Genomic DNA, 12,439 nt, shown 5'->3' with positions numbered 1-12,439 from the left:
CGATCCACCGTTCAGAGAAAGGAAGAAGTTATTGTGGTGCTGCTCGCGGGTGCTGATCATGATAAACACTTCATGTTCTCTGTACGTAGCGGTCTTGCCGTACCCTTAATCTCCCAATCTGGAACATCCAATGATTAAGTTCAGTCGGTGCTGCTTACCGAGAGGGTTCTCCTCTGTGATCCTAACCACACTTTATATACAGCCAGAGCAGATGTCACAGTCTTTATAAAGACACGTATGAACGAGTGTTCCCTACTGATTCATTGAGAGTACAAACTATTCCCCAACCAGAATCACTGGATGAAGAAGACATCTGCAATCTGCTGAGCGGTAGATTCGTGGCATTCAGGTCCGGCAACGAAGGAAATTACAAGAGGCGCAGGTACGATCTCCGAAAAGCGATTGCAAATGTGAAGTGGCAGCTCTGGACACACACACAAGTCCCCACCGGCTCTGCCGTCACACTGTGAGCTTTGTTGACCGATCTCCTGATTTGGTCCTCCAAGCCCCCACCTTCCTGGGGGTGCACAACACTCGGTCAGTGTCCACTGGTGTGTTTGAGGGTGTTTCCCCACACCTGTCTTTTATCCCCACTGACGGGGTATCAGCCATCCATCAACTCTAAATGACTGTGTCCATCAAATCAGGCCTCTCCTACTGTCTCCTTAGGAATGTTAACGTCCTTGTAGCGCAAGGTAAACAATACAGGAAGAAGCCATAATGCATAAATCAACTGTGTGTCTCTCACTCTTATCTGTAGCAGATGACCCTGCCTCTGTGCTTCATCTCTCTCTCTCTTATTAGCAGCATAGCAATAGCAATAGTTCATAGTTCTTGAGGGTTGGGGGGGAATGGTTAACTCTACACCCCATTTCCATCAGGTCTGTTCAGCACTCATAACAATGCATGCATTTTATTTTATATTTGCTCAGTCATTGGTTATCTACCGCTGTGTGCTGTGTTTCAGTCGCTTCCCTGGTGATATAGCGGTTAGGATTCAGCGCTCTCACTGGCGCGGCCGAGTTCGATTCTAGGTCAGGCCATTAGAATATTTCTTACGATAATCTATAGTAATTATTGTAACTTATCGTGTGTATTAACCTGCTACCACAACAACGGTATTCCTATCTATGTTTCAACAACATCCATCACATTCAGGGCCATTATCCTATAAGGTTTCGGAGCAGAATTACGCCCTTTGGTCCTATCGGGTTTGCTTCGCCAATTCATCGAGGGTGATGCAATTTTCCTCTCAACCCCATTCTCCTGCCCTCTCCCTATATCGCTTCATGTCCGGATCAATCAGGAATCCATCAGCCTCTGCCTTAAATATACACAAAGACCGCCCCCACAACTGCTTGAGGCAACGACTTCCACAGATTGACCACTCTCCACCTGAAGACTTTACACCTGGTTTCTGTTCTGAACGGACACCCCTTTATTCCGGGTCTTAGACTCACCCATTTCAGCGAGTGCGTCTCCTCCACCGCGACTCCAAAGAGTTTCGATTCCCACGCCTGATTTAAGATAATATATCACACTATATGCGATTTTTAATATTCTTTCATGAATGTAACATGATTCATTTTTCTGCTCTGCTATTTAAAACTTCATTATAAACAAAGAGGAAGGCAAATACTAACTTAATTCGTCAGTACCACTGAACATTGAAGAGTACACACAGGAAAATCCCCTTTGTCCCACCTTGTCTGTGCTGATCGATACCAGTCGAAACATTTCATGTGATATTATGAATAAAATTATATGAACACGCAGCAGCAGCTATTTGATTGTCACCCCCATTCCCGATTCCCTCACATACCATCACCGGCGTTATAGCTCTTCACTCCATACCAAATCAAGAATTCACAAACTCCGTATCGCCTGAACTCCACTGGTCTTTGAGGAAGAGAATTGCAGTTCGAGTTCTGTTTATTCTCATTCAGCTGCTCACATGCACACTGGCAAACGAATCAACATAGACCAAGTGACTCACACACATATCTCATCACGTATTATTTCAACAGATAAATTAACGGATATTAAGGTGCATTTACAACGCGAGTTAAAAAGAGAAAAATATAATGCCAGTAGCGACTCATATGCTATGAGACATGGCTGGTGGTGGGAGGTGGAATCGCCCTACATCCGGGGGAAGAAACTGTTTCCCATCCTAACAGTTCTTGCCCTAATGACACAGTAACCCCCGCGCCTGATGGTAAGAGGCCAAAGAGTCTGTTGCATTGATGGGACGGATCATTGTCAATGCTAAGTGTCCTGCGGACGCAGCACTTCTGATAAATATCTCTGATGGGTAGAAGAGAAAAGCTGATGATCCTTCCAGCAGACGTTGCAGTCGATTGCAGGGACGTGCGGTCAGATGACTTGTAACTCTTGTACCAGAATGTGATTCAGCTGGTCAGGGCACACTCGACGGAGCGTCTATAAACATTGGTTTGCATTGTGATGGCGGTGGGAGTTCACACACTTAAACCTCAGGATGTGAGACACTCCTAGGAGTTCTTGCGCAAAGATATGGTGTTGAAGGAGCTGGTGAGATCCTCGGTTGTGTCTACTCCCAGATATTAGGTTCTCCTATCTCTGTCCACGGAGGAGCCGAGAATGTGCAGTGAAGAGTGATCAGTCTGCAATTTACTGAATTCCACAATCAACTCTTTGGTCTTGTCCACGCTGAGATTGATGATCTTTTTTTCTGCTTGCACTATTCTACCCGCCGCTCTGCTTCCTCTATCTATTCCGTTTCTTCTTCGTTGCTGATGAGTCCAGCCACTGTTGTGTCATCACCGAAATTGATGAAACGGTTTGAACTGGACCTAGCAGTGCAGTTCCGAGTCAGCAGCGTGTACAGCAGTGGGCTGAGCACACAGTCCCGGATGCCCTGCGCAGTTCCAATTCAGAAGCGGGACTGAGAACACAGTCCCGGGACGCCGGTGTCAGTGTAATGGAGCTAGAGCTGTTTCTGCCAACAAAAGACCAAAAGATGTAGGAGTTGCTTCAGGCCATTTGACCCATCGAGTTTGCACCATTTTATCATGTCCGATTCAATTTTCCTTTCAGCTCCAATCCCCTGACTTCTCCCCGTATCCCTACATGCCATGATCAATAAAGCAGCTGCCAACCTCAACATTCACAAAGACTTGGACTCCACAGATACTTGTGGCAATGAATTCCACAGACTCCGACGGTCTGGCTCAAGATATTCCTCCTCATGTCCTCATCTCTTGAAAGCACGCCCCTCTATTTTGAGGCTACGTCCTCTGGTCGTAGTTTCTCCCATAATAGGAAACATCAGTTCCACTTCCTCTCTGTCAAGGACTTCTCCATTTAATAGGTTTCAATGAGGTCACCCTTCATTCTTCTGAATTCTGGTGAATACAGGCCCAGAGCCTTCAAACTCTCTTCATATGACAATGGCATTCAATCCTGGAATCATTTTCGTGAAGCTTCTTTGAATAATCTCCAGTTTCAATACATCGTTTCTAAGATAAGGGGCCCAAAGCTGCTCACAATTCTCCAACTGAGGCCTCACCAGTGCTTTATAATGTTTCAACATTGCATCTTTGCTTCTATATTCCCGTCCTCATGGAATGAATGCTCACATTGGATTTACCTTCCTCACCTGAAAAACCAAACTTTGGTGAATTCTGCACAAAGTACCTTTGCCCATTCTCCAAATCTGTCTGTCGTTCTGTAGCCTCTCTATTTCCTTAGAACTACCTGCCCCTCATCCTATCTTCATATTGTCTGCAAACATTCCTACAAAGCCATCAGCTCCATCATCCAACTCATTGACAAAAAACGTAAAAATAATCGATCTCAACACAAACCATTGTGGAACACCACTAGTTGCTGGCAACCAACCGGAAACTGCTACCTTTATTTCCAGTCTTTGCCTCCTGCCAATCAGCCACTGTTTTATCCATGCTAGAATCCTCCCGGTAAAACGATAGGTTAAGCAGCCTCTTCTGTGGCACCATGTCAACGGTCTTCTACAAATCCAAGTATATAACATCAACCGATTCGCCTTTGCATACGCTCCCTGTTATGTCTTTAAAGATTTCCAACAAATTTGTTAAGCAAAATTTTCCTTTGAAGAAGCCATGCTGACTGCTGTCTATTTTATAACGTTACTCTAAGTAGCCTGACGCTTTATCCTTAATAATTGACTCTGGCATCTTCTCAGCAACTGAGGTCAGACTAACTGGTCTTTGTTGTCTTCTGCCTCTCTCCCTTGATGAGGTGTGGAGTGACATTGGCAGTTTTCCAGACTTCAGGAACCATTCCATGATGTAGTCCTTTGACAAGGTTCAACACGGAAGGTTAGTCAGGAAGGTTCAATCGTTAGGTATTAATATTGAAGTAGTGAAATGGATTCAACAGTGGCTGGATGGGAGATGCCAGAGAGTAGTGGTGGATAAATGTTTGTCAAGATGGTGACGAGTGGTGTGCCTCAGGGGCCTGTACTGGGTCCAATGTTGTTTGTCATATACATTAATTATGTGGATGATGGGTTGGTAAATTGGATTAGCAAGTATGCAGATGATAGTAACAGGTGGCGTTGTGTATAATGAAGTAGGTTTTCAAAGCTTGCAGAGAGATTTAGGCCAGTTAGAAGAGTGGGCTGAAAGATGGCAGAGGGTGTTTAATGCTGATAAATGTAAGGTGCTACATTTTCGTAGGACTAATCAAAATAGGAAATACATGGTAAATGGTAGGGCATTAAGGAATGCGGTAGAACAGAGTTATTTTGGAATAATGGCGCATAGTTCCCTGAAGGTAGAATCTCATGTGGCTATGGTGGTGAAGAAAGCATTTGGTACGCTGTCCTTTATAAACCAGAGCAATGAGTATAGGAGTTGGGATGTAATGTTAAAATTGTACAAGGCATTGGTGAGGCCAAATTTAGAGTATTGTATATAGTTCTGGTCACCGAATTATTGGAAAGATGTCAACAAAATAGAGAGAGTACAGAGGAGATTTACTAGAATGTTACCTTGGTTTCAGCACCTACGTTACAGAGAAAGGTTGAACAAGTTAGGTCTTTATTCTTTGGAGCGTAGAAGGTTGAGGGGGGAACTTGATAGAGGTATTTAAAATTATGAGTGGGATAGAGTTGACGTGGATAGGCTTTTTCCATTGACAGCAGGGGAGATTCAAAAAAGAAGACATGAGTTGAGAGTTAGGGGCAAAAGTTTAGGGGTAAAACGAGGGGGATCTTCTTTACTCAGAGAGTGGTAGCTGTGTGGAACGAGCTTCCAGTAGAAGTGGTAGAGACAGGTTCGATATTGCCATTTTTTAAAAAGAGTGGATAGGTATATGGACAGGAATGGAATGGAGGGCTATGGGCTGAGTGCGGGCCAGTGGGACTAGGTGAGAGTAAGCGTTCGGCACGGACTAGAAGAGCCGAGATGGCCCGTTTCCGTGCTGTAATTGTTATATGGTTTTATGTATATAGTGATCCTTCAAAGATCAAAACCAATGATCCACGATCCCTTCAGCCCCCCACATCCAGAAGCGCGGGACGTACACCATCCTATTCTGGTGAGTTACCTGCCTTCAGACTTTTTAGTTTCCCAAGAGACTTTTCTCTAATTATGGTAACTTCACACACTTCATGAGCACGGTCACATGGAAATTCTACCTTACTGCTACTGTCTTCCACAGTGCAGATTGGTTCAAAACATTTATACAATTCTTCCCTTACTTCGTTGTCTCACATTACTGCCTCTACAACATCGTTTTTCAGCGGTATTATATCCACCCTCGCCTCTCTTTTACACTTTCTGTGTTTGAAGAAACTTTCGGCATCGTCTTTAGTACTATTGTTCAGCTTACTTTCATGTCCTATCTTCACCTTCTTGATTAATTTTCTGAGCAGGACTGACTGTGGCCTTTCTATTAAGAATAACAGGATCCAGTTGCACAGAGAGTTGTTGAGATCCAACAAGGACAGTTTACCTACCAGTTTCTGAGCGATGATCTTCTTCAACGCCAAGCTGAAAAGCTGAAGATGAAGAACAGTATCCTGGTGGATCAGTTCCCAGTTCGTGATGGGACGGGAAGGAGTGGAGGTGCAGACGTATCATCACTGGATCGAATTCAGCGATAAGTGAACTAGAAATCATCCAATAAAGATCGGAGTTAATGCCATCAATAATGAGCCACTTGAAGGAATTCATTTCTTTTTTTTCAGAGGTCAGCGTCTCTGGGCTGCAGTCGGTGAGACGTCATTCTGTCGCCCTCTTGGGAACCACGATGATGGTGGCCGCCTAGAATCCTGAGGGGGCAACGACCAACCAGAGAGATGTTGAAGCACTGTCCCACAGTATCCTTCCATGTAAGTTATCAGGACCCGCAGCTTTACCTGGGTTGATCCTGGCTTGGCGTCTTCCTCACATCAGCTGCGGCCAGACAGAGTGCTTGTTCCTTGGGAGTATGGGGGTCCTTCGTCCTCGGCACGTCGTTCCGTGTACCAAACTGAGCAGAAAAGACCCGAGAGCTGTCTTATTCCGTACATGTGTCGGAAGCATCCCAATCTCTCAGCCGTGCTCGGGCTTCTGTTGCCCGTCATCAGCCATGATTTGTCTTCACGTAGATATCTTTAATAACGGTGACGTCATCAATGCCCTTCGGAGATCTCGCATATTCATCGATGTTAGTGTGGCGGTGGTAGGTAGCCTCTCTGAACATGGTCCAGTCCGTGTTTTCAAAACAGTCCCGAAATGCTGAGGTTCCACCCTCTGGTCAGGTTTGTATGTCCCTCTGAACTCGTTTGACTAGTTTCATCAGCGGTTGATATGCAGGAACCTGCATAACAGATAAGATGTCAGAGAGGCGGACACAGTGCCAGAGACTCGGCCACTGTGACTTCTCTCTGTTAGGTCACCGCCCCACAACAGTATCCAAAGTGGTGAGGGGGTCTGGCCACAGGGACGCTCTGCACTGGCTCCATAATCCCTTTCCTCTTCCTGATGGTCACCCAGTTTCCTGTGTCCTGCACCTTGGGTATAACTACTTCTCTATTTGTCCTATCTGTCACCATTCAGCCGCCGCCCGAATGATCCGGAATTCATCCAGTTCCAGCTCCAACTCCTTAATGCTGTTTGTTAGAAGCTGCAGTCAGATGCACCTCTCGCAGTTGTAGTGGCCTGGGACACTGAATGCCTCCCTCTCTACCCACATTACTGAAGAGGAACACTCAACTATCCCACCTGACATCTCTGCTGTCCTAACTGAGCAGATGTAGTTTACTACCAGATTTCAGTTAATTAACTATCTATCTATCTATTTGCGTATTTATTTATTTATTTATCTATTTATTTATTTATTTATCTATTTATTTATTTATTTATTTATTTAATCTATTTATTTATTTATTTATTTATTTATTTATTTATTTATTTAATCTATTTATTTATTTATTTATTTATTTATTCCTTTGTTTGTTTGTTTGTTTGTTTGTTTATTTCTCCGACTGAAGTCTCTCTTCGCTGAAGCCTCGAAGAGCTAAAGCCTCTAGATCACCACTCTCACTCTGTCCACTCAAACTATGGCCACTGCGACAATACACAGATACTGAATTAATTGTAAATCCCACCATAGAGTTTTATAAAGTTGCAACGTAACTTCCTGGCTTTTTCACTCAGTGACTCAATGCCAATTGCCTTCTTAACCACCTTATCAAACTCTACAGCCACATTCAGGGAGCTGTGAACTTGGACTTTAATATCCCTCTGCTCATCAACACTGTTCAGGGTCTTGCATTAGACAGTGTACTGTCTCTTTACATTTGACCCACCGAGGTGCCGAGGAGAGGGTCCAGCGGAGGTTCACAAGGATGATTCCAGGAATTAAAGAGTTATCATATGATCAACGTTTGATGGCTCTGGGTCCGTACTCCCTGAAATTGAGAAGGATGAGGGGAATCTCATTGAAGCCTTTCAAATGTTGGAAGGCCTAGACAGAGTAGATGTGGAAACGATATCCCCCATGGTGGGACGGTCAAGGACAAAAGGACATAGGATAGAGGGGCAACCTATCAAAACAGAGATGCGGAGAAATTTCTTGAGCCAAGGAGTGGTAAATTTGTGGAATTTGTTGCCACGTGCTGCTGTGGAGTCTAGGTCGTTGGGTGTATTTAATGCAGAAATTGATAGGTTCTTGCCTGGCCATGGCGTCAAAGGTTACGGGGAGAAGGCCGAGAACTGGGGATGAGAAGGAGCAAAAAAAAAGATCAGCCGTGATTAAATGGCAGAGCAGAATCAATGGGACGGATGCCCTAGTTCTCCTCCAACGTCTTAAGGACTTATGGTCTTATGGTCATCACTGCTCAGCTCTCACTGAGATTTCTCGGGTCCTGTTGAATTTATTGCCAAGTGCACAAGTACAGGAAGGTACAGGTACAGAGAAACACTGACTTGTGGCAGCTATTAACAATATTCATATATTAACAATTGACAGTGTACGGTCTCTTTACATTTGACCCACCGAGGTGCCGAGGAGAGGGTCCAGCGGAGGTTCACAAGGATGATTCCAGGAATTAAAGGGTTATCATATGATCAACGTTATATTAACAATATATAAATATACAACATGTCATAATCAATATATAAGTATACATTTTATGCCATTAACAATGTATAAATATACATTCTGAGTCAATAACACCCATGGAAATATTGAATTAGATCTCCCAGCCAAATTGTTGACCCAGTTTGGGAAAAACTGGGCTCCAAGCATCGGTCCCGACAACACCCACTGGGAAAACCTGCAGATCCAAGAAAAGTTGGGTTATTCCTTCTCATTAAACACACAGACAACAGGAAAAGGAGCAGGCCAGAGGGTATGAGATGGTGCGGAGGGAGATTATCTCAATGATTGACACTGTGCGTGTGTGATGTGACGCTATGGAAGTAATCTCACTCTGTGCCTGACACAGGAATTTTGTAATGGGACGGCCCGGAGTGAGATTTTCTCAAAGTCTGGCCCTGGGAGTGTATCATGGGAGGGTGTGGAGGGAGCGTAAATCTGTGTCTAATTCGGGGAGTGTGTGATTGGACTGTATCGAAAGAACCTCACTCTGTGTCTTACCTGGGAGTGTGTGATGGGACAGTGTAGAAGGAGCTTCACTCTGTTTCTGATCTGGGGAGTATGTGATGGGCCGATGTGAAGGGATCTTTGCTCTTTGTCCCTGTGAATGTATGATTCGATGGTGGAACGGGAACTTCACTCTGTGTTTGACCCTGGGAGTGTGTGATGGGATGGTGTTCAGGGATTTTCAGACCGTGTCTGATCCGGAAGTGTGTGATAGGACAGTGTGGAGGGAGATTCATCTTGTGTCTGATCCACAGAATGTGAGGGAATGTGCGGTGTAAGATTCTCTCCATGTCTGACCCTGTGTGTGTGTGTTGGACAGTGTGGAGGGAGAATCACTCTGTGTCTGACCCCGGAAGTGTGTGATGAGACGGTGTGGAGGGGGCTTCATATGTGTCTGACCCTGGCAGTGTGTGATGGGTCGGTGAGGATAGCTTCACACTGTCTCTGATACGGGAAGTATGTGATGGGATGGTGTGGAGGAAACTTCAATCTATATCCGATACGGGATTGTGTGTTGGGCAGTGTGGAAGGAGGTACATTCTGGGTCAGAACTGGGGAGTGTGTGATGGGACACTGTGGAAGGAGATTAGCTCTGTATCTGCCCCATGTGTGAGTGATGGGACGGTGTGAACGGAGAGACCCCGGAAGGGATTGATGGGATCACGTGGTCGCAACTGCACTCTATGTCTGATCCGCGAGTGTCTGATGAAATGGTGTGGGGAGAGCAACATTATGTTTGAGATCCGCGTAATGTGTGATGGGAAGTGTGGACGGAGCTGCGCTCTATGTCTGACCCTGGAAGTATGTGATGAGACGGTGTGGAGGGACATTCATTTGTCTGATCCAGGGATTTTGCGATGGGATTGTGTGGAGGGAGCTGCACTCTGCGTCCGAGCCGGGGAGTGTGTGATGGAAGGGTGTGGAGTTAGCTTCACTCAGTATCTGACACCTTGAGTGTTTAATGGGAAGATGACGAGGGAGCATTATCTTCTGTCTACTTCGTGAAGTGTGAGGTAGTGTGGTGCAGAGGGAGATTGTGTGAAAAGATGCTGTGGAGGAAGCTTCACTCTATGTCTGACAATTGGAGTGATGGACATTATGGAAGGAGCTTTGCTCTGTGTCTGCCCCTGAGAGTGAGTGATGGGACGGTGCAGAGGGAGCTTCGCTGCGTGTTGGACACTAGGAGTGTGTGATGGGATGGTATAGAGTGAGATTCCCTCTGTGACTGATCCCGGGTGCGTGTAATCAGACTGAGTGGAGGCAGCTTTATCCTGTGTCTGGTCCGGGGAGTGTGAGGTAGGGTGGTGTGGAGGGGGATTCATTCAATATTTGACCTTGTGACTGTGTGGAGGGAATTTCCTGGGACAGTCTGTCCCTGTGAGTGTGTAATCTGACGGTGTGGAGGGAATCTCACTCTGTGTCTGATACAGTAATTTAGTGATGGGACGGTGTGGAGGGAGGCTCTCTCTGTGTCTGACCGAGGAATTTTGTAATGCCACAGGCTGGCGTGACATATTCTCAATGTCTGAGCGTATCATGGGATGGTGTGGAAGAATTCTTTGTGTCAGACCCTGTGACTATGGGATCCGAAAGCATGGAGGGAGTTTCACTCGTGTCTGATCAAGGGAGTGTGTGATGGGACGGTGCGGAAAGAGCTTCACTCTGTGTCTGAACCTGGGGTGTTTGATGGAATGATACAGTTTCTGACCCGGGGTCGGTGTCGATGGAGTTCCTCTCTGTGTCTTAGTGGTTAGTGGGGGCAAGATGGAAGCGGAGGGAACTGCAGTGTGTTTCTGTCTCCGGGATTGTGTAATGTGATGAAGCAACCATGGTGGGCTTCACAGCTGAACAGGTGAGAAGACAGCTGAAACGTCTCCATCCAAGCAAGGCTACAGGCCCGGATGGTGTCAGCCCCAGGGTGCTCAAAGCCTTTGCCCCCGCCAGCTATGTGGAGTACTTCACCATGTCTTCAAACTGAGCCTGAGTCTCCAGAGGGTTCCTGTGATGTGGACGTCGTCTTGCCTCGTTCCTGTACTGAAGACGCCACGTCCCAGTGGCTCCAATGACTACAGGCCGGTGGCATTGACCTCCCACATCATTGAGACCCTGGAGAGACTTGTTCTAGAGCAGCTCCGGCCTATGGTTAGGTCACATTTAGACCCCCTCCAGTTCGCCTACCAGCCCCGACTAGGGGTTGAGGATGCCATTGTCTACCTGCTGAACCGTGTCTACGCCCACCTGGACAAGCGGCCGAGCACTGTGAGGGTCATGTTTTCTGACTTCTCCAGTGCGTTCAACACCATCCGCCCTGCTCTGCTGTGCGAGAAGCTGACAGTGATGCAGGTGGATGCTTCCCTGGTGTCTTGGACTATTGATTACCTGACTGGCAGACCACAGTACGTGCGCTTGCAACACTGTGTGTCAGACAGAGTGGTCAGCAGCACTGGGGATCCACAGGGGACTGTCCTGTCTCCCTTTCTCTTCACCATCTACACCTCGGACTTCAACTACTGCACAGAGTCTTGCCATCTTCAGAAGTTTTCTGATTACTCTGCCATAGTTGGATGCATCAACAAGGGAGATGAGGCTGAGTCCAGGGCTACGGTGGGAAACTTTGTCACATGGTGTGAGCAGAATCATCTGCAGCTTAATGGGAAAAAGACTAAGGAGCTGCTGGTGGACCTGAGGAGGGCTAAGGCACCGGTGACCCCTGTTTCCATCCAAGGGATCAGTGTGGACATAGTGGAGGATTACAAATACCTGGGGATACGAATTGACAATAAACTGGACTGGTTAAAGAACACTGAGGCAGTCTACAAGAAGGGTCAGAGTCGTCTCTATTTCCTGAGGATACTGCGGTCCTTTAACATCTGCCGGACGATGCTGGGGATGTTCTACGAGGCTGTGGTGACCAGTGCTATCATGTTTGCTGTTGTGTGCCGGGGCAGCAGGCTGAGGGTAGCAAACACCAACAGAATCAACAAACTCATTCGTACGGCCAGTGATGTTGTGGCCATCTTGGACAATGTCTCCCATCCACTCCATAATGTACTGGTTAGGCACAGGAGTACGTTCAGCCAGAGACTCATTCCACCGAGATGTAACACAGAGCGGCATAGGAAGTCATTCCTGCCTGTGGCCATCAAACTTTACAACTCCTCCCTCGGAGTGTCAGACACCCTGAGCCAATAGGCTCCTCCTCTTCTTCTTCTTCTTCTTCTTCTTCTTCTTCTTCTTCTTCTTCTTCTTCTTCTTCTTCTTATTATTATTATTATTATTATTATTATTATTATTATTATTATTTAATAATTTTATTATTTAT

The sequence above is a fragment of the Hemitrygon akajei genome, unplaced genomic scaffold (genome assembly GCF_048418815.1).
Source record: "Hemitrygon akajei unplaced genomic scaffold, sHemAka1.3 Scf000122, whole genome shotgun sequence".
NCBI classification, from domain to species: domain Eukaryota; kingdom Metazoa; phylum Chordata; class Chondrichthyes; order Myliobatiformes; family Dasyatidae; genus Hemitrygon; species Hemitrygon akajei.
The sequence above is the reverse complement of the archived record's forward strand: the minus strand, read 5'-3'. Positions refer to the sequence as shown.